The sequence below is a fragment of the Bos indicus x Bos taurus genome, chromosome 1 (assembly GCF_003369695.1).
Source record: "Bos indicus x Bos taurus breed Angus x Brahman F1 hybrid chromosome 1, Bos_hybrid_MaternalHap_v2.0, whole genome shotgun sequence".
Classification (NCBI taxonomy): domain Eukaryota; kingdom Metazoa; phylum Chordata; class Mammalia; order Artiodactyla; family Bovidae; genus Bos; species Bos indicus x Bos taurus.
Window position 1 is genome coordinate 129,276,992 of NC_040076.1, and position 20,563 is coordinate 129,297,554.

The following is a 20,563-nucleotide window of genomic DNA, read 5'->3' on the forward strand; positions in this document are numbered from 1 at the left end:
TGCATTCCAGCACCCAGACTGGTGTTCGGCAGGTACATAAATGTGTGTTGAATGAATGTGAGGCACCAAGGCTGTTGGAGGCCAAGAAGAAGATGCCTCAGCTCATTTCTAGCAAATTCACAGTTCCCTGGAGAGGCTCTGACCCTATAAAGGGGTCAGGACCCTGGAGGCACTTCCAAGCTTCTACTCCCCTCAACTCCTCCCTGCCTAGGGAGCTCAGCTAGGAGACTATCTGTGTGATTGCCAGAAGTGAGGGGTGGTTATGGGAACAGAGCTTATTGGAGCCTCAAGAGAAACCAGGAAGGATCCTCCCCTCCTGCTTCAAACACTTCCCAGTCCCCTGTAGGAGGTGGCTGATCAGCCAACCTCTGAGCCAACAAGATAGCTATGGGCATTTACTGGGCGCTCACTGTGTGTCCAGGTCCTTACTGAGGTTAGCGGACCAACAAGAAAACTACTCAGCCTCTCTTGTTGTACTGGAGGATGGACACACACGGACACACAGGCAACTGATACAGGTGAGAACTGAGTGCTCCACTGTAGGGCGTAGGCCAGGCAGCCTTTCCCGCGGTTCTTATCCCCTTGTATGCAGTCAGAGGACGTACACTCCTGTTTCAACTTGTCCGCATCTGTCCCCAGGTAAACATGCTCTGCTGGCCATTTACACCTTAGTGAGAAGTTAACCTAAATGTTCTTTCTTACCAAGGGGTTTCACATCTAATATTTATCTTCTCAGTAAAATTTCTCATGTCCTAAGAAGTGAATCTGAGGCCTTAGGTGCAGTTGAGGCAAGAACTATTCATGGAGAGTTCTCCTTCTTGAAATGGGACCCTGGGGGACCTCTGGGTGCTAGTATAGCCCTGTAGTCAGGGAAGAGGTGATCACCATGAACTGGGGCAGAGTGGGATGTACCCAAGGAGGAGGTTCCTGTCCCAGAACAAGGCAAATGAAGACAACTGAATACAGCAGTGAGAGGTGGTGAGGTCATAAGCCAGCTGGTTAAAGCCAAGATTTAAGGGAAGAGGCCATGTTTTCCTCCTAATAACTCAGGTTTCTGGCCTGATCAATGGATATCCATGGAGCCTTCTTGTGCCAGGCCCTGAGCTAAGCACTGGGGTCACCAACACATCAGATGTTGTCCCCACCCAGACACAGCCCTCAGCCCAGGCATAAGAGGCCATAAGCAAAGAGGAAGGCTGAGGCAGGAGAGCACTGGGGAGCCCAGAGAAGGAGCTCCTTGCTCAGCCTTCAGGATCAGGGAGGACCTCTCGGAAGGGGGACAATGTCCAGGCTGGGTCCTGAAGGCTTAATGACAATTGGGCAGTTGCAGAGGTAAAGAAGGAAAATCCCAACCTGGAGGTTAGCATGTCCAGAGGCCTCATGACCACTGCTTGGTGGCTGGGGGTCCAGCGGGGTGCAGGGAGAGAGAATGATGAGATAAAGAAGGTGGTGGTGGGAGCTAGATTGTGGGAATCTTGGGTGTAATGTTGATGATGTGAGCTTTCTGCTTGAGTCCAGAGTTTTAGGCAGGCAGGTGCTATAGTCAGACACACGACTTGCAAGGTTTTTCCTACTGCTCTATGGAGAGTGGGTGGAGTGGGGGTGGGAGAGGAGACTGGAGCTTATGGAATCATTTGGGAAGTTACTGAGCAGTCTAGCCAAGAAGAAATCAGATGTTGGTACCTGAGGTGGAGGAGACTGTTAAGGACAAGCCTGAGTTTGTGGGTCGGGCAGCTGAGTGAGTGATAGCACCAGTCCCTGGGTCTAAGGTGAGGAGGAATTGATGCAAATGCTTTTGAAGTGTGGAGGTAAGATATCTGCTGGACACTCAGGTGGAAACCTATGAAGGTTTGGAGCTCAGAGGAAAGAGCTAAAATACAGGTTTGAGAGCTACCCGCGCATCAAGGGTAACAGAAGCCAGGACTAGGAACGTGATCCTACAAAGAAGGTGGAGCAATGGGAAGAGAGTTCAGGAAGCACTTCTAGGAATCCCACAACTCGAGACTGGGCAAAGAAAGACCCCCAAAGCTGATGAAAGAGCAGCCAGAAAGGCCAGTTCTGGGGGTGAAAAAACTGCACAGCCATTGGCAGGGCTAGTCATTCAGTCATTCAACAAACATGTATTTGGGAGCTTGTGATTGAAAGGCATGCAGAGCAGAGCTGAGAACTGCTTCCTGCCTAGGGAACTCAGTCATCCACTACAGCCCGCCTTGGTCAGAGATCACTCCAAACCCGGTAGCAAAGGGGCTCCCACAGCCCTTCCGCCCACTCTCCTTCCTCCCCAGACCATTTGTCCCCTTTGTGCCTGCAGATGGTGTAGCTTCTGGAGTTAGACTACATGGACTGAATCTCATCTCAGCCACTTGCAAGTTCTGTGACCCTTGGCAAATTACTTAACTTCTCTGAGCCCTAATGATCCCATCTATGAAATGAGGACAATGGCTGATTCTCCAGGTGTTTAGATGATCAAGGATTATATATATCAGATCAGATCAGTCGCTCAGTCATGTCCAACTCTTTGCGACCCCATGAATCGCAGCACGCCAGGCCTCCCTGTCCATCACCAACTCCCGGAGTTCACTGAGACTCACTTCCATCGAGTCAGTGATGCCATCCAGCCATCTCATTCTCTGTCGTCCCCTTCTCCTCCTGCCCCCAATCCCTCCCAGCATCAGTCTTTTCCAATGAGTCAACTCTTCACATGAGGTGACCAAAGTACTGGAGTTTCAGATTTAGCATCATTCCTTCCAAAGAAATCCCAGGCTGATCTCCTGCAGAACGGACTGGTTGGATCTCCTTGCAGTCCAAGGGACTCTCAAGAGTCTTCTCCAACACCACAGATCAAGAGCATCACTTCTTCAGCGCTCAGCCTTCTTCACAGTCCAACTCTCACATCCATACATGACCACAGGAAAAACCATAGCCTTGACTAGATGGACCTTTGTTGGCAAAGTAATGTCTCTGCTTTTGAATATGCTATCTAGGTTGGTCATAACTTTCCTTCCAAGGAGTAAGTGTCTTTTAATTTCATGGCTGCAGTCACCATCTGTAGTGATTTTGGAGCCCAGAAAAATAAAGTCTGACACTGTTTCCCCTGTTTCTCCATCTATTTCCCATGAAGTGATGGGACCAGATGCCATGATCTTCGTTTTCTGAATGTTGAGCTTTAAGCCAACTTTTTCACTCTCCACTTTCACTTTTATCAAGAGGCTTTTGAGTTCCTCTTCACTTTCTGCCATAAGGGTGGTGTCATCTGCATATCTGAGGTGATTGATATTTCTCCCGGCAATCTTGATTCCAACTTGTGTTTCTTCCAGTCCAGCGTTTCTCATGATGTACTCTGCATATAAGTTAAATAAACAGGGTGACAATATACAGCCTTGATGAACTCCTTTTCCTATTTGGAACCAGTCTGTTGTTCCATGTCCAGTTCTAACTGTTGCTTCCTGACCTGCATACAAATTTCTCAAGAGGCAGATCAGGTGTTCTGGTATTCCCATCTCTTTCAGAATTTTCCACAGTTTATTGTGATCCACACAGTCAAAGGCTTTGGCAAAGTCAATAAAGCAGAAATAGATGCTTTTTTGGAACTCTCTTGCTTTTTCCATGATCCAGCAGATGTTGGCAATTTGATCTGTGGTTCTTCTGCCTTTTCTAAAACCAGCTTGAATATCAGGAAGTTCACGGTTCACATATTGCTGAAGCCTGGCTTGGAGAATTTTGAGCATTACTTTACTAGCGTGTGAGATGAGTACTATTGTGCGGTAGTTTGAGCATTCTTTGGCATTGCCAGCACCCAGTAGAGCTCCTGGCTTCATATCCTCTCTTCTTTGTTTGAACAAACATCCACTGAGTGTCTCCTACGTTTCCAGACACTGGACCAAGCCTGGGAATACAAAGATGAAGACCAGGATTGCTTCTCGTAGGGAACTAACAGTTCAGTAAAAGAAACAGCAAATAACCGACAATGGATGTCCAGTGAGATCTCTGCCCTGGAGCTGAAGCTTGGAGCGGAGGTAGGGGGGCCCTGGGCTCTACTCCAGTTCTCCTCTCACTTGCTGTGCGACCATGAGCAATAACTTAGCCTCTTAAGCTCCAGGTTCATCTGTAAAACAGAGATAATCACACCTGCAAGGTACTGGCCACTGTGAGGAGATTCACAGGAAGGAGAGGTGGTTGAAATGTCCAAAATTCAGGACATTTATTTCAGTTTCTGGGAACTGTGAGGAGACGCTGAAATGGAGGCAGGAAGTAACAAACAATTGGAAAGAGAGAAACATAGCCAGCAAGAGAACAAGCCAGGGATCATTGCCCTCTGGCTCCCACGGCCTCTGTCCCCAGCTCTATCGACATTAAAGGGAGAGCTGAGGACTTCCCAAACCAAAAGGGAAAACAAGTGCATTCTTGAGATTAGCTGAGGCAAACAAGAGCCAGGAGAGCCTCACGTTCCCATGGACCCCGCCCAGGCCATCCCCAGGAGAAGGCCTGGGGCAGCAGCAGGGTGGAGGGAGGCCAGGGTTGTGGAGGGGCCACACCGGTGAGAGAGTACCTCTGGCACCCACTCTGGCCCCAGGAGCCAGGTTCTGAGCTTCTGTTCTGTTTTCCATGGCCCAGGGCTCCGTGCTCAGCTGGGCTCAGCAAGTATTTCCTGATAGCTAGACTCCTTCAGCCTCCAGACACCTGTCGTGCCTGCCGGGGACCAGAGCAGAGCTGGCAACAGTCTAGGGGGACACAAACACAGCAACCAAGCCATGGCTCTTTTCAGTTCCCTGAGTCCCTGTGTGCCTGCGAAGTGGGGTGGGTCTGGCCTGAGATGGGTTTAAGAACCTGGGATCAGAAGGAGCCCCAAGGCTTACTTCCCAGCAAGGGCAGTCACAGAAAACCCCCAGACCCCAGACAAGTAGAGGACTGCTGGTCAAGATGGATGGTCAAGGAACTTTCCTGGTGGTCCAGGGTCTAGGACTCTTCACTTGCAACGCAGGGGGCCCGGGCTCAGTCCCTGGTCAGGGAACTAGATCCCCCATGCCACAGCTAAAGGTCCTGTGAGCCTCAATGAAGATCAAAGATTCAGAGTGCTGCTGCTAAGACCCAATTCAGGCAAATATATATATCTATATATAAAAGATGAACAGTCAAGGGTCCACTGCTGACCCAGAGGTCAGCACCTCTGGTCTCTGAAGGGCTACTGCAGCCCTAGCAATTGTCATCTCTGGCCATTTCTGGGCAGGGCACCCTGTCTGGGGTGGGAGGAAGAGGGCTGAAGTGGGGAGTTTTGACCCTGGCTCCTCTCACCTCTCCAGATTCCAGCAGTGCCCCAACTCAGCAGAAAAGTCAGAACTATCATATTTCTTCCCCCGTAAAAAGGGTTAAAGACTTCCCCAGCTCCCCTCTCAGGATGTAGTGTCTGAGAAGAGCACAGGCCCTTCTCTATGGGCTGTCATGGAAGGAAAGGCCCCTACCTGTTATTCTCTTGAGCCAGAATGGAGCCCTGAGAATCCCAAGAGAGCTGAAGGGGCAAGCCCCATCCTTGAGTGACCATACAGGCGACAGACAACAACAGACCAAGGGGCTACCCTATGTCTCTAGAAACAGCCTTGTGCCCATGGGGAAGGTTGGGTGGGGCAGCCTGAAGCACATCTCCAAGACAGCAATAGTAACAGCAGTGCCCCAGGAGAGTAACAAAGAACTAAGGGCATGCTGCCTTGGCTGTGGTGAAGCCATTAAAAGAATTCTAGCGTGCTTCTCACAGGCAGGTAGCAAACCTTAAGCTTCTGAATGCTGGGTTTCTTCTCCCATGGGGAATTCAGAGTTGTGTGGTAGGAAAACCAAAGAGAGAGATGTTGCCTGGAGTCAACATCAAATAAGCTTTGTTTTTAAAGGTCCACATTTATGGAGGTGGACATGGGATAAAGAGGAAGAGGAGAAAGAAGTATAGCAGAAGGGGAGAAAGAAGAGGGAAGGAGGAGGAAGGGAGGAAACGAGGAAGGAGCAGGGCAGGAGGGGAAGGGACATGAGGAGAGATTCTGAGACCTGGTGATCAGAGTTCTGTGGGTAGAAGAAGGAAGGCGTTCAGTCCACTGGTGCACAAAGCTGTTGTGACAGACCATGGGGTGGCCATAGGGCTGTCCAGACTTTGAGTTCTAAGTCCTGTGTCCTTGCCAAACACAGAGGAGGTCCCTGTGGTAAGGCTTGCTGGGGGAGATGGAAGCATCTGATACAAGTGAGCAGAGCTGCTGCCTTTGAACTGATGTGGCGGGTCCTTTCCCAGGGGGTGTCTGGGCAGCTGCCATGGGATCTGCAGAAAAGAGGCCTTGTCACCATAAACTTCTGGGGCTGCAGAGCCCTGGGGTCCTGCTTCTCTCAGGGGAGGGAGAAGGAGCCTGAACCCATAAAAAGTGATCTTTCTTGGTTCACAGGTTTTGTACATCAATTCACAGGTTTTGTACATCAATTCACAGTTGTTTTATACTCAGTGGATACTGAGTTACTATTCTGTGTGGTTTCTATCTGCTGGATATTTAATAAAAATATATTTAAACAATAAATTAATTTTTAATGATAAAATAATAATGGAGATTGCATCAAGATGGCACATTGAGCACATGTGTCTGCCTGTCCTTCCATAAATCCTTAAAATGATCAACACACACATGTGCACACATGCACACACACGCACATCACTAGAAGTGGTGCCAGTGATGACCAGAAATGAAGATAAATTTTTAAAAGACAGAACACAGACGGGATTAGACCAGTGGAAAGAAAACCAGTCAAAGACATTCAATGGGGGACCACTGTGAAACTATGGCACAATTCCAGGGTTGCTCCAAGCTCAGGATGAGTCTCCATATTCCTGTCTGTTGTTGTTCAGTCGCTCAGTCATGTCTGACTCTTTGCAACCCCATGAACTGCAACAGGTCAGACTTCCCTGTCCTTCACCATCTTCCAGAACTTGCCCAAACTCATGTCCATTGAGTTGCTGATGCCATCCTACCATCTCATCCTCTGTTGTCCCCTTCTCCTCCTGCTTTCAATCTTTCCCAGCATCAGGGTCTTTTCCAATGAGTCAGCTCTTCACATCAGGTGGCCAAAATATTGGCGCTTCAGCTTCAGCATCAGTTCTTCCAATGAATATTCAGGATTGATTTCCTTTAATATTGACTGGTTTGATCTCCTTGCAGTTCAAGGGACTCTCGAGTCTTCTCTAGCACCACAGTTCAAAAGCATCAGTTCCTTGGCATTCAGCCTTTTTTATTGTCCAGCTCCAACATCTGTACATGACTACTGGAAAAACCATCGTTTTGACTGTATGGACCTTTGTAAAAGGCAAAATAATGTCTCTGCTTTTTAATATGCTGTCTAGGTTTGTCACTGTTTTTCTTCCAAGGAGCAAGTGTCTTTTAATTTCATGGCTGCAGTCACTGTCCACAGTGATTTTGAAGCCCAAGAAAATAAAGTCTGTCACTGTTTTCATTGTTTCTACCATCTAGTTGCCATGAAGTGATGGGACCAGATACCATGATGTTCATATTTTGAATGTTGAGTTTTAAGCCAGCTTTTTCACCCTCCTCTTTCACCTTCATCAAGAGATGCATACCATTTTTACACACCTCTCTTCTCTGTACTCACATTTATCCCTCCTTCTGAAAAGAAATTACCAGAAGCAGAACAAACAGCATCTACAGGTCAGAAGACAGGAAATCTCAAAATCAAAGAAAAGTACACATAGAAGAATCACCAATATATGAAAGAAAGACACCAAAGTCAACAAATGGTATGATATCTGAGGAAAGACAGTTAACAAGCAATCTGAAAGCAGCCATAAAAGTATATAAATGTCCTCAGAGGGATAAGAGAGGATAATTGAAATAATTAATAATTATTCATTGAAATAACTGAAAGCAAAGTATTGAAACATAAGCAACAAAAGTGACCATTACAAAAGACAATCAAAGGTTTTGGAAATGAAAAATATGACCATCAAAGTTTTAAAACAATTAAACACACTAAGTCTAAATCCAAAACGGACAAAGCTGAGGAGTAAATTTGTATGCTAAAAGGATGTTCTGATTTCACAACTTAGGACCAAAGTATAAATGACAAGAAAGTATAAAAAGAATCATTATAGTCAATTCTTATATTTAATATTATTGTATTGTACACTTGAAAGTCGCTAAAAGAACAGTCTAAAAAACTCTGACAAGAAAAAGATGTTTTTGGTAAATATGTATGGTGATGAATGTTAGTTAACTAGACTTACTGCGGTGATCATTTCACGCTGTGTTCAAATATCAATTCATTACATTGTACACTTGAAGCTAATGTGAATTAAAAAAGAATAATTAAGAAATATGTATAAATTCCAGTATCTAGTAAGAGTTCTAGGAGAAGAGAACAGAGGCAAAAAGGGGGTGGGGGTGAGGCAATTGTTGAGGAAGTAGAAGATACAGCATCCTTCTAAAAAGGCAAGCCAACACAGATGCAGGCTCATGCTCTGGAACCCACCCCTGGAGACACCCCAGAAGTCAAACAGCAGGTGGTAAGACTTCCAAACTGATGTATAAACTCTGAGATGACCACACCACTCCAGGGCAACAAAAGGCAGTTACATTATGAAGTGTGTGTTGGGAGAAGGGGGATGAAAACTGGCAGCTCAGAGCATAAAAGTGAAACAACATGAATGGGAGACAGGATGGGGGGAGGTTTTGGACTGTCCTTTTCTCTCTCCCACATTTCTCTGGAAATAAAACGTCTTTTCCTTGACTCCTATAAGGCAGAAAGACAGGAAAGTGAAAGTGAAAGTGTTAGTTGCTGGGTCATGTCCCACTCTTTGCAACAGTGGACTATAGCCCACCAGGCTCCTCTGTCCACGGAATTTTCCAGACAAGAATACTGGAGTGGGTTCCCATTTCCTTCTTCTGGGAATCTTCCTGATCCAGGAATAGAACCTGGGTCTCTTGCTGTTCAGGTGGATTCTTTACTCTCTGAGCCACCAGGGAAGCCCAGAAAAACAGGAACGAGGTACTACTGAGATGGCTTTCAAGTCCCACTGGGGTGTGGAGTAGTAGTAGAAATGGGTGAAGAAATACTGGCTGGCTTCTGCTTTCTCTCCTCCCCTCCTAACCTCCACAGCCAAGTGGCCAGATGGTTGCAGTTTATATGGTCAGGTTGGCACAAACCAGCAGTGCCAGGGTACAGATGGAGACTGTAACTCCAGACATCCCTTGCTCTGTAACTCACCCACCTCATCTCCCCCTGTCCAAACACATTAGGAGAAGGGACAGAACTACTCTCCTCAGTTACTATCTCCCCGTTTCATCAGTGTAGCTAAATAATACTCCCAGGGATTCATAAGGACAAATACGAAGGCGTCTAAGGAGCATGACTGCTATAAGGAAAAGACTGACCAATCTCTACCAGGTACAACAAAATGATGGGAAAATAAAATGACTTGAAATAGATATATTAAACTTCTTCAAAGACATGTGGAAGATACTGGAAACAAAAAGCAGGAACTAGATGGCCCAAATGAAAATCACCTGAAAATCTTGGGTAAGACACACATAGTAATTGGAACAAAGAACTCAATGAACAGATGGGATAGCAGAATAGTTACAGCTGAAGAAAGAATTTGCATATTCAGTGACCACGTTGAGGAGCTCACCCAGAAGGTATCATGAAGGAATTGGCAAATATGAAAGATAGGTTCAGAGATTAAAAAGTAAGAGGAAAAAATATCAACCTATACAACAAGTGAACGCCCATAAATAAGGACAAAAATAAACAAAGGAAGAAATACTTGAAGAAATAATGACTGAGGATTCCACAGAATTAGAGAAAGATAAGATCTCAGGTGGAAAGGACATGCAAATTGAAAGCAATGTAAATAAGAAAAAAAAAACTTTTCACATTACAATGAAAATAAAGAATACCAAAGACAAAAAGAAAAAAATTTTAAGTAGCTAAAGAGAATAAACAAATTATCTACAAAGAAACAAGAATCAAACTGCCATTAGCCTTCTCAACAACAACATGGAATGCAAGAAGATAAGAGACCATTATTTTCAAAGTGCTGACATCAAAGAACTTGAACCCAGAATAATATACCTAACAAAACTGTCATTTAAATGTGAGGGTGGGGACTTCCCCGGTGGTCTAGTGGTTAAGACTTCACCTTTCAATGCAGGGATGTGGGTTCAATACCTCACTGGGGTGCTAAGATCCCACATGTCTCATAGCCAAAAAACCAAAACATAAAACAGAAGCAGTATTGTAACAAATTCAAAAAAGATTTTTTAAATGGTCCACATTTTTTAAAAAAAATCTTAAAAAAAAAATGTGATGATCAATCATACAAAAATCTGCATACTTTACCACAAACCCTCACTGAAATAACTCCTGGAGAACATACTCAGAAATAGAGAAATAGGTACTGGAGAATTCTATAAAATATGAATAGAGTTGTCAAATATAAGAAAAAACACAGAAACAACAACACCACATCTGGCTAAATATGAATTTCAGATAAGCAATAAATATTTTTTAGTATAAATATCTCATATGCAGCATTCAAATTTAACTGGGTATCCTGTATCTTATCTGGCAACCCTAGATATGGGATATAAATATGGATAAATAAATTAATAAAGTTAATTATAGTCTAAATAAGAAAAGCTCTAGTAAGTCAAAAGGGGTATTCATGGAACTCCAGAATTAAAATTCTAGATGAAATATATGATGAGAGGTAGAGGGAGACAACCAAAAGGTAGTAAAAGAGGACTAAGGAAATTGTCACATTCAGGGGAAAGATGGAGAAGACTGGCAATTAGCATAAGTTGACAAGTTAGAGGCAAACACATAAGAATAAATATAGGATGCACAATATTCACATCAGCAGCAGAAAATTCGACTTATCCAATGGCATTCAGGAAAGGAGAAAACAGAAACAATACAAATGGAAAGTAAATAAAAAACAGGACACACAAAAGTCAAAATAAGTCCCAACATAACATTAGTTGTAGTAAGCTGTGTACTCAGATTAAATTCATCAATCAAAAGACAGACTATCAGAATGGATCTCTTAAAAAAATCAAATAATATATTTCTCAGAAGAAAATATTTCAAACAGAAGAATATATAAAATTTGAAAAAAACAGGGTTGAACAAAATACTATATGCAAATATGAACCAAAAGTAAATCAGACTGTCAACTTTAATATGAGATTAAGTAGATGTTAATACAAAAATTTCATAAACAGAAAAAAAACTACAAGATAGAAGGACTATTAAATCTATAAGATTATTAAAGACTATTAAATCTATAAGAAATTATATATATGTAGATAAAGATATACAAAATATATCAATGACCTCAAAATATACAATGACCAATAGAGAAAAATAGATGTCAACAATTTTAGTTGGGAGATTTTGATATACTCTTCTCAGAAACTGATATATCAAGCAGAAATAAAAATATTAGTATAACTAAAGATTAAAATTTACAGTTAAATTTTATGGAAGACTTGTATCTGATTTCTAGTACATGTAAAACCCATAGGCCATAGCTAACTGGTACTTAGAAAAATTTTTAATAGATTTAAATACATTCATCAGACTACAAATGAAGTGTAGGCATTAAAATTAAGAAGCTTGAAGAATGTATATGTACTTTCAAAGCAAAAATAAGAAAAATAAGGGTAGAAATCAGTAATAGAAAATACAAATAAAACAATAGAAAATATTTAAGCTGGTTTTTAAAGACACAAATAAAATGGGCAAACTCATCAAGACTAATAAAGGAAAAAAGAGAAAAGTATAAGCAAACAGGATGAAAAAGGAAGAAATAATTACAGTTACAACAGAGATTATTATTATTTTTTTTAATCTTTTGGCCATACCACATGGTATGCAGGATCTCAGTTCCCCGATCAGGAATCAAATCCTCAACCCCTGCATTGGCAGCATGGAGTCTTAACCACTGGACCGCTAGGGAAGCCCCAAAATAATTTTTTAATAAAGAAAAATATGTGACAGCAATACAGAAAGTTGGAAAGAATTTACATTGTCAAATGCGGTAAAAGACAAACTGAAAATAAAATAGACGTTAAAAAACAGATATTATATAATGAAAGACTACTTTCGTTGCTACTGCCTTCTTCAACTACCAAGAAAAATCTGAGGCTTACATGACTTTAAGAAGAGGCCAACACAATTAAGAAATTGTTAAAGTCTGTATTATACAAGTTGTTCTAAAAAAATAGAAAGAAGGAAGGGCTATCCAACTCATTTCGTGAGACTGGAATCATTTATCCATGATTTCAAAGCCAGATATGGACCTTATAAGGAAAGAAAATAAGACAGTAATAGCTAGTACTCTGAATCCAAAAATGTATTTAAAAGAATACATTATAATGAAATAAAATTTTAAAATTAATGTATCCATACATTAATGGACTGAAAAAGAAAATTACATTATTCTGTACTTAGGTGCAAAAAAAGCACAGCCTAACCATTTATGATAAAAGGCCTCAGAAAACTAAGAAGAGCTGGAACTTCCTTACCCTGACAATTATTATAGATTATAACATGGAGTAAACCTTAAACTCCATTGAAAACATTTAGACACATCCTCTCTAATACCAGCAAGCAATTAAAGATGTCCATCATCACTGCTTTAACTAGGTATTACCTAGTTCTGGCAGTCCCAGCCTGCAGAGTAAAACAAGAAAAAGAAATGAGGTAAAAGACAGGAAGAGAAAGAATAAGACTCATTATTTGCATATACCTTGATTATCAGCATAGAAAATGCAACAGAACTAAATAAACAATAGAAATAATAGGAGAGTCTGGCAAAGTTGCCAGATACAAAATCAACTTCCAAAAAATCAATACTATTCCCTACAGCAGCAGCAATCAACTAAACTACAATAATAAAACAAGATGCCATTCACAGTAGCAGCAGAAAGAGCAAAGTATCCAGGGATTATCCTGGCAAACAATATACAGCAAAAGATACCCTGGAAAAAGTGAATATGCTGGAAAAAGTGGCAGGCTGGGAGGAGATATTTGTAGCGATTAATATCAGAATTTTAAAGGAACTATTGCAAATTAAAGAGAGCAATTAAAACCTGGTTGACTAACAATTTTATGAAAAGATATTTAACCTCATTAGTAATTAGAAAAAGATCAATCAAACAAAATAAGAGAGGCAACAGAGTAGTAAAAATCATAAAATTGAATAATAACAAATAACATAAATGGTGTGCACAGGAAGAAACTCGGTTTCAGCACCTACACTTGGGTAGTACACTAATGCTGAAGAATAATCTGGAAGCAATTAATGAAATTTGGTATGCATATTCCCTATCAACTATCAGCTCCATTCCTGATACTTCTCTGGCAAAGTCGGTGCACAGCTCCATTACACATTATAGGAGTGTGTACACACTGCTATATTTAAAACATATAACCAACAAGGACCTACTATATAGCACAGGGAACTCTGCTCAACATACTGTAATAACTTAGATGGAAAAAGAATTTGAAAAAGAACAGACACTTGTACATGTATAACTGAATCACTTTGCTCTGCAACTGAAACTAACACAACATTGTTAATCAACTACACACTAATATAAAATAATTTTTTAAAAATAAAGTTAAAAAAAAACATATATAAGGATGCTTTTTCACACCGTTATTTCTCATAGGGGACAAACTAGGATTTAACCACTAAGAAAATGGACAAACAAAACATATGCAAATAGCAAAAGGAACCATGTTGGGATACATATGTTTGAAAATGTGTTGAGTGACAAAAAAGAAAAGAAACTGAAAGAGGTCTGCACCTTATCACTTATGTAAATTTCAAATACACACATACACACAAAATACACAGCAACTGTTAAATATTTCAAAAGCTTATCCTTCCAAAAGCCCCAGGCAAGGACAACCAACAGAAACAATAGACAAATATTAAAACTAAAAGAGAATTTAGCAAGTTAGATATAATATCAAGTTACAAAACTCAGTAGCATTCTCTAAACTAGAAACGTGACAATAAAATAAGACATCACTCAGGATTGTAACAAAAACTCTCCTTTAAGAATTATCTTAACAGGAAATGTACAATACCACCACTGAAGGACATGCAGAAGATCTGAATAAATACACGTCCCACACTTGTACTTGGAAAACTATAAGACACTGAAAAAAGAAACTGAAGATGACATAAACAGATGGAAAGACATATTGTGTTCATGGATTGGAAGAATTAATACTGTTAAAATGCCATACAAATTCAATGCAATCCCTATCAAAATACCAATGGAATTTTTCACAAAACTTGAACAAATAATTTAAAAATATGGATGGAAACACAAAAGATCCCGAGTAGCCAAAACAATATTGAGAAAACAGAACAGAGCTGGAGATATCACAGTCCCTGGCTTCAGACCAAACTACAAAGCTATAGTAATCAAAATAGCATGCTGCTACTGCTGCTGCTAAGTCGCTTCAGTCGTGTCTGACTCTGTGTGACCCCATAGATGGCCTCCTACCAGGCTCCTCTGTCCCTGGGATTCTCCAGGCAAGAACACTGGAGTGGGTTGCCATTTCCTTCTCCAATGCATGAAAGTGAAAAGTGAAAGTGAAGTCTCTTGGTCGTGTCTGACTCTTAGTGACCTCATGGACTGCAGCCTACCAGGCTCCTCCGTCCACGGGATTTTCCAGGCAAGAGTCCTGGAGCAGGGTGCCATTGCATGGTATGGCATAAAAACAGACACAAAGATCAATGGAATAGGATGGACAGTCCAGAAATAAGCCCATGCACTCAGGCCCAATAATCTATGAAAAAGGAAGCAAGAATATACAACGGAGAAAGACAGTCTCTTCAATAAATGATGCTGGGAAAGTTGGAAAGCTACGTGTAGAAGAATGAAATTAGAACATTTTCCCTCACCATTTACAAAAAAAAACTCAAAACTGATTAAAGACCTAAATGTAAGACCTAAAACCATAAAATTTCTAGAAGAAAACATAGGCAGAACAGTCTCTGACATAAGTGTAGCAATATTTTGTGGATCTGTCTCCTAAGGCAAGGGCAACAAAAGCAAAAAATAAACAAATAGAACCTAATTAAACTTAAAACTTTTTGCACAGCAAAGAAAACCACTGACAAAACAAAAAGACAACCTACTGAATGGGAGAAAATATTTGGAAATTATATGACTGACAAGGATTTAATATCCCAGCATGTATACAGCTCATACAACTCAATATATAAAAAATAAGCAACCCCATTAAAAATTTGGCAGAGGACCTGAATAGATATTTTTCCAAAGAGGATATACAGATGGCAAACAGGCACATGAAAAGATTCTCAATGTTGTTAATCATCAGAGAAACGCAAATCAAAACAAAAATGAGATACTTGTCAGAATGGCTATTATTAAAAAGACAAATGTTGGTGATGATAATAAACACTGGTGAGGATATAGAGAGAAAGGAACCCTGTACTGTTGGTGAGAATGTAAATAGGTATAGACACGGTGGAAACAGCATGGAGTCTCCTCAAAACACTAAAAAATAGAATTACCATATGATCCAGCAGTTCTACTCCTGGGTATAAATCCAAATAAAACGAAAACACTCATCTGAAAAGATACATGCACCCCAATGTTCATAGTAGCATTATTTACAATAGCCAAGATAGGGAAGCAACCTAAGTGTCCATCAACAGATGAACTGATAAAGAAGATGTAATATATCTGTACAATAGAACACAATTAAGCCATAAAAAAAGAATGAGATGTTCCCATTTACAATAACATAGAATGACCTGGTGAGTATTACACTAAGTGAAATAAATCAGACAGAGAAAGACAAATACTGTATGCTATCACTTATATATGGAACCTAAAACATAAAGCTAATTAGTGAACATGACAAAAAAGTTTAAACAGATTCACAGATACAGACAACACACTAATGGTTACCAGTGGGCACAGGAAAGTGAGGAGGGGCAACATAGGGGCATGGGACTAAGAGGCACAAGTTAGTACGTATAAAAGAAATATGCTATACGAGTATACTGTACAGCACAGGGAATATGGCCAATACAATAACTATCAGTTCATTTCAGTTGCTTGGTCTTGTCCGACTCTTTGCGACCCCATGAATTGCAGCACGCCAGGCCTCCCTGTCCATCACCAACTCCTGGAGTTCACTCAAACTCACATCCATCAGGTCGGTGCTGCCATTCAGCCCTCTCATCCTCTGTCCTCCCCTTCTCCTCCTGCCCCCAATTCCTCCCAGCATCAGAGTCTTTTCCAATGAGTCAACTCTTCACATGAGGTGGCCAAAGTACTGGAGTTTCAGCTTTAGCATCATTCTTTCCAAAGAACACCCAAGACTGATCTCCTTTAGAATGGACTGGTTGGATCTCCTTGCAGTCCAAGGGACTCTCAAGAGTCTTCTCCAACACCACAGTTCAAAAGCATCAATTCTCCGGCGCTCAGCTTTCTTCACAGTCCAACTCTCACATCCATACATGATCACTGGAAAAACCATAGCCTTGACTAGACGGACCTTTGTTGGCAAAGTAATGTCTCTGCTTTTGAATATGCTATCCAGGTTGGTCATAACTTTCCTTCCAAGGAGGAAGCATCTTTTAATTTCATGGCTGCAATCAATCTGCAGTGACTTTGGAGCCCCCCAAAATAAAGTCTGACACTGTTTCCCCTGTTTTCCCATCTATTTCCCATGAAGTGATGGGACCAGATGCCATTATCTTCGTTTTCTGAATGTTGAGCTTTAAGCCAACTTTTTCACTCTCTTCTTTCACTTTCATCAAGACGCTTTTTAGTTCCTCTTCACTTTCTGCCATAATGGTGGTGTCATCTGCATATCTGAGGTTATTGATATTTCTCCCGGCAATCTTGATTCCAGCTTGTGCTTCTTCCAGCCCAGCATTTCTCATGATGTACTCTGCATATAAGTTAAATAAGCAGGGTGACAATATACAGCCTTGACATACTCCTTCTCCTATTTGGAGCCAGTCTGTTGTCCCATGTCCGGTTCTAACTGTCACTTCCTAACCTGCATACAGGTTTCTCAAGAGGCAGGTCAGGTGGTCTGGTATTCCCATCTCTTTCAGAATTTTCCACAGTTTATTGTGATCCACACAGTCAAAGGCTTTGGCATAGTCAATAAAGCAGAAATAGATGCTTTTCTGGAACTCTCTTGCTTTTTCCATGATCCAGCAGATGTTGGCAATTTGATCTCTGGTTCCTCTGCCTTTTCTAAAACCAGCTTGAACATCTGGAAGTTCACGGTTCATGTACTGTTGAAGCCTGACTTGGAGAATTTTGAGCATTACTTTACTAGTATGTGAGATGAGTACAATTGTGCGGTAGTTTGAGCATTCTTTGGCATTGCCTTTCTTTGGGATTGGAATGAAAACTGACCTTTTCCAGTCCTGTGGCCACTGCTGAGTTTTCCAAATTTGCTGGCATATTGAGTGCAGCACTTTGACAGCATCATCTTCCAGGATTTGAAATAGTTCAACTGGAATTCCATCACCTCCACTAGCTTTGTTCATAGTGATGCTTTCTAAGGCCCACTTGACTTCACATTCCAGGATGTCTGGCTCTAGGTCAGTGATCACACCATCGTGATCATCTGGGTCATGAAGATCTTTTTTGTACAGTTCTTCTGTGTTTTCTGAGTCCCTTGGACTGCAAGGAGATCCAACCAGTCCATTCTGAAGGAGATCAGCCCTGGGATTTCTTTGGAAGGAATGATGCTAAAGCTGAAACTCCAGTACTTTGGCCACCTCATGTGAAGAGTTGACTCATTGGAAAAGACTCTGATGCTGGGAGGGATTGGGGCAAGAGGAGAAGGGGACGACAGAGGATGAGATGGCTGGATGGTATCACTGACTCGATGGACGTGAGTCTGGGTGAACTCCGGGAGTTGGTGATGGACAGGGAGGCCTGGCGTGCTGCAATTCATGGGGTCACAAAGAGTCAGACACGACTGAGCGGCTGATCTGATCTGATCTGATCTGTGTTTTCTTGCCACCTCTTCTTAATATCTTCTGCTTCTGTTAGGTCCATACCATTTCTGTCCTTTATCGAGCCCATCTTTGCATGAAGTGTTCCCTTGGTATCTCTAATTTTGTTGAAGAGATCTCTAGTTTTTCCCATTTTGTTGTTTTCCTCTATTTCTTTGCATTGATCGCTGAGGAAGGCTTTCTTATCTCTCCTTGCTATTCTTTGAAACTCTGCATTCGGATGCTTATATCCTTCCTTTTCTCCTTTGCTTTTGGCTTCTCTTCTTTTCACAGCTATTTGTAAGGCCTCCCCAGACAGCCATTTTGCTTTTTTGCATTTCTTTTCCATGGGGATGGTCTTGATCCCTGTCTCCTGTACAGTGTCACAAACCTCTGTCTATAGTTCATCAGGCACTCTATCTATCAGATCTAGTCCCTTAAATCTATTTCTCACTTTCACTGTATATTCATAAGGGATTTGATTTAGGGCATACCTGAATGGTCTAGTGGTTTTCCCTACTTTCTTCAATGCAGTATAATGTATAAAATTTTTGAGTCACTATCTTGTACACTTGAAACTAATATTGTAAATCAACTGCACCTCAATTAAAAAAAAATTAAAACACCAGTGCTCAGAGAAATTAAGACACACAAGCTTTGAAGTGTTAAGGGTATAAGTTGAAAACATCTTCACAGATGAACAAGCCTACACATTTTATAAGAGCACATAGAAATGTCCAAAGATGAGGAGAAAGGAGTTGAAGTAGTTGAGGGAACAAAATGGAATAAATAAAAGAAGAGGGGTGCCCTGAAGAGACAAATAATGATAATGTTCATGGACTGAGGAGTCTGATAAATTCACTTCTGCATTTGAGGTCTAGAAAAAGAGGAAAAAATATGCACAGAAACAAACACACTGTATAGGACAGGGATACACACCAAAAGCAGTGGAATGTATGCCAGAGGAGAGTGGGGGTGGGAGTGTACATTAGTGATAGAAAGTGAAAGTGGAAGTCGCTCAGTTGTGTCCGACTCTTTGCAATCCCATGCACATGCAGTCCACGGCCAGACTACTGGAGTGCGTAGCCTTTCCTTTCTCCAGGGGAATCTTCCCAACCCAGGGATCGAACCCAGGTCTCCCACTTTGCAGGCAGATTCTTTATCAGCTGAGCCACAAGGGAAGCCCAAGAATACTGGAGTGGGTAGCCTATTCCTTCTCCAGGGGATCTTCCCAACCCAGGAATCGAACCTGGGGTCTCCTGCATTGCAGGCAGATTCTTTACCAACTTAGTTATCAGGGAAGCCCCCAGATTAGTGATAAGAGAGGGGGGAAATGGTGAAACTAAACACCAAATGTTCAAAGAAAAGGAAGAAATAGTAAAAGACAATTTCCCAAAGTTAAAGACCCCAAAATTAAAAAGATAAAGCAAGTGCTAAATTGGCTGAAAATGAGTATCAGTGAATGCAATGATAAATAGTAAATAAGTGGTAAATAATTCTCACATCATAGTTTCACAAAGAATTCTTTTTATTTCTAGATACTCTCAGAGAAGAAAAAAATAATACGTAGAGGAATAAAAACTGTATTAAGAAGAGACTTTTTACAAGCAACACTAAATGCAAGAAAATAATGGAGAAATAATGTATTGTGGATTAAATTAAATCAAATAAAAGATGTTGAATCTAAAGTTGTATACCTAGCCAAACAATTATTCCAATGTGAAGGCAGACTACAAGCATTTTCATATATCCAAGGATTCAGAAGGTATTTCATCTATAGAGCCCTCTCTAAATAATAGAAGATGGACTCCAGAACAAAAGAAAGATGTTACCAATGCTATACATGAATGGAATATCTTTACATGTTGGCAATAAAAATTTATACACAACCACAGAATAAAAATGAAGCTAAGGAAACTTTATCAGTACAACAACAAATAAGGAAGAAAAACACACACACAAAAGACAAGATGTTAGGAATGCATTCATAAATTTAAATAATTTGATAAATTTTAAATAATTTTAATAAATTAAAATATTTTCTTCAAAAGTACAGATCTGATGGCAAAAAGAAAAGGAAAGTATCAAAGGAATGGAAAAACAACATTCCCCTCCACATACCCTGCCCCAAAAGAAGTGAAAAAGTGAAGAAGTGAAGTTGCTCAGTCGTGTCCAACTCTTTGCGACCCCATGGACTGCAGCCTCCCAGGCTCCTCCATCCATGGGATTTTCCAGGCAATAGTACTGGAGTGGGTTGCCATTTCCTTCTCCAGGGAATCTCCCAGGCCAGGGATTGAACCCCGGTCTCCCGCATTGTAGACAGATGCTTTACCATCTGAACAAGAGGAAAGTTTAAAGGCCAATAAGCATGTTCAACTCCATGGAAATGCAAATGAAAACAACAAACAATATTTTGTTTTTCATCTGACAGATGGGCAAATATTTTAAAGTAGTAACAAAATCGAGTACTGATGAGGAAGTAGAGAGAAGGGTCTTGTTTTGCTGGGG

The 20,563-nt window shown here is 41.2% G+C and overlaps 1 non-coding gene across 1 annotated transcript; it reads right to left on the reverse strand.

The window, feature by feature from the left end:
* Nucleotides 1–19,283: 19,283 nt before the first annotated feature.
* On the reverse strand, nucleotides 19,284–19,356 carry TRNAC-GCA. The gene has a single exon. It is a non-coding gene; the product is annotated as a tRNA-Cys (tRNA).
* Between the last annotated feature and the right edge of the window lie 1,207 nt (nucleotides 19,357–20,563).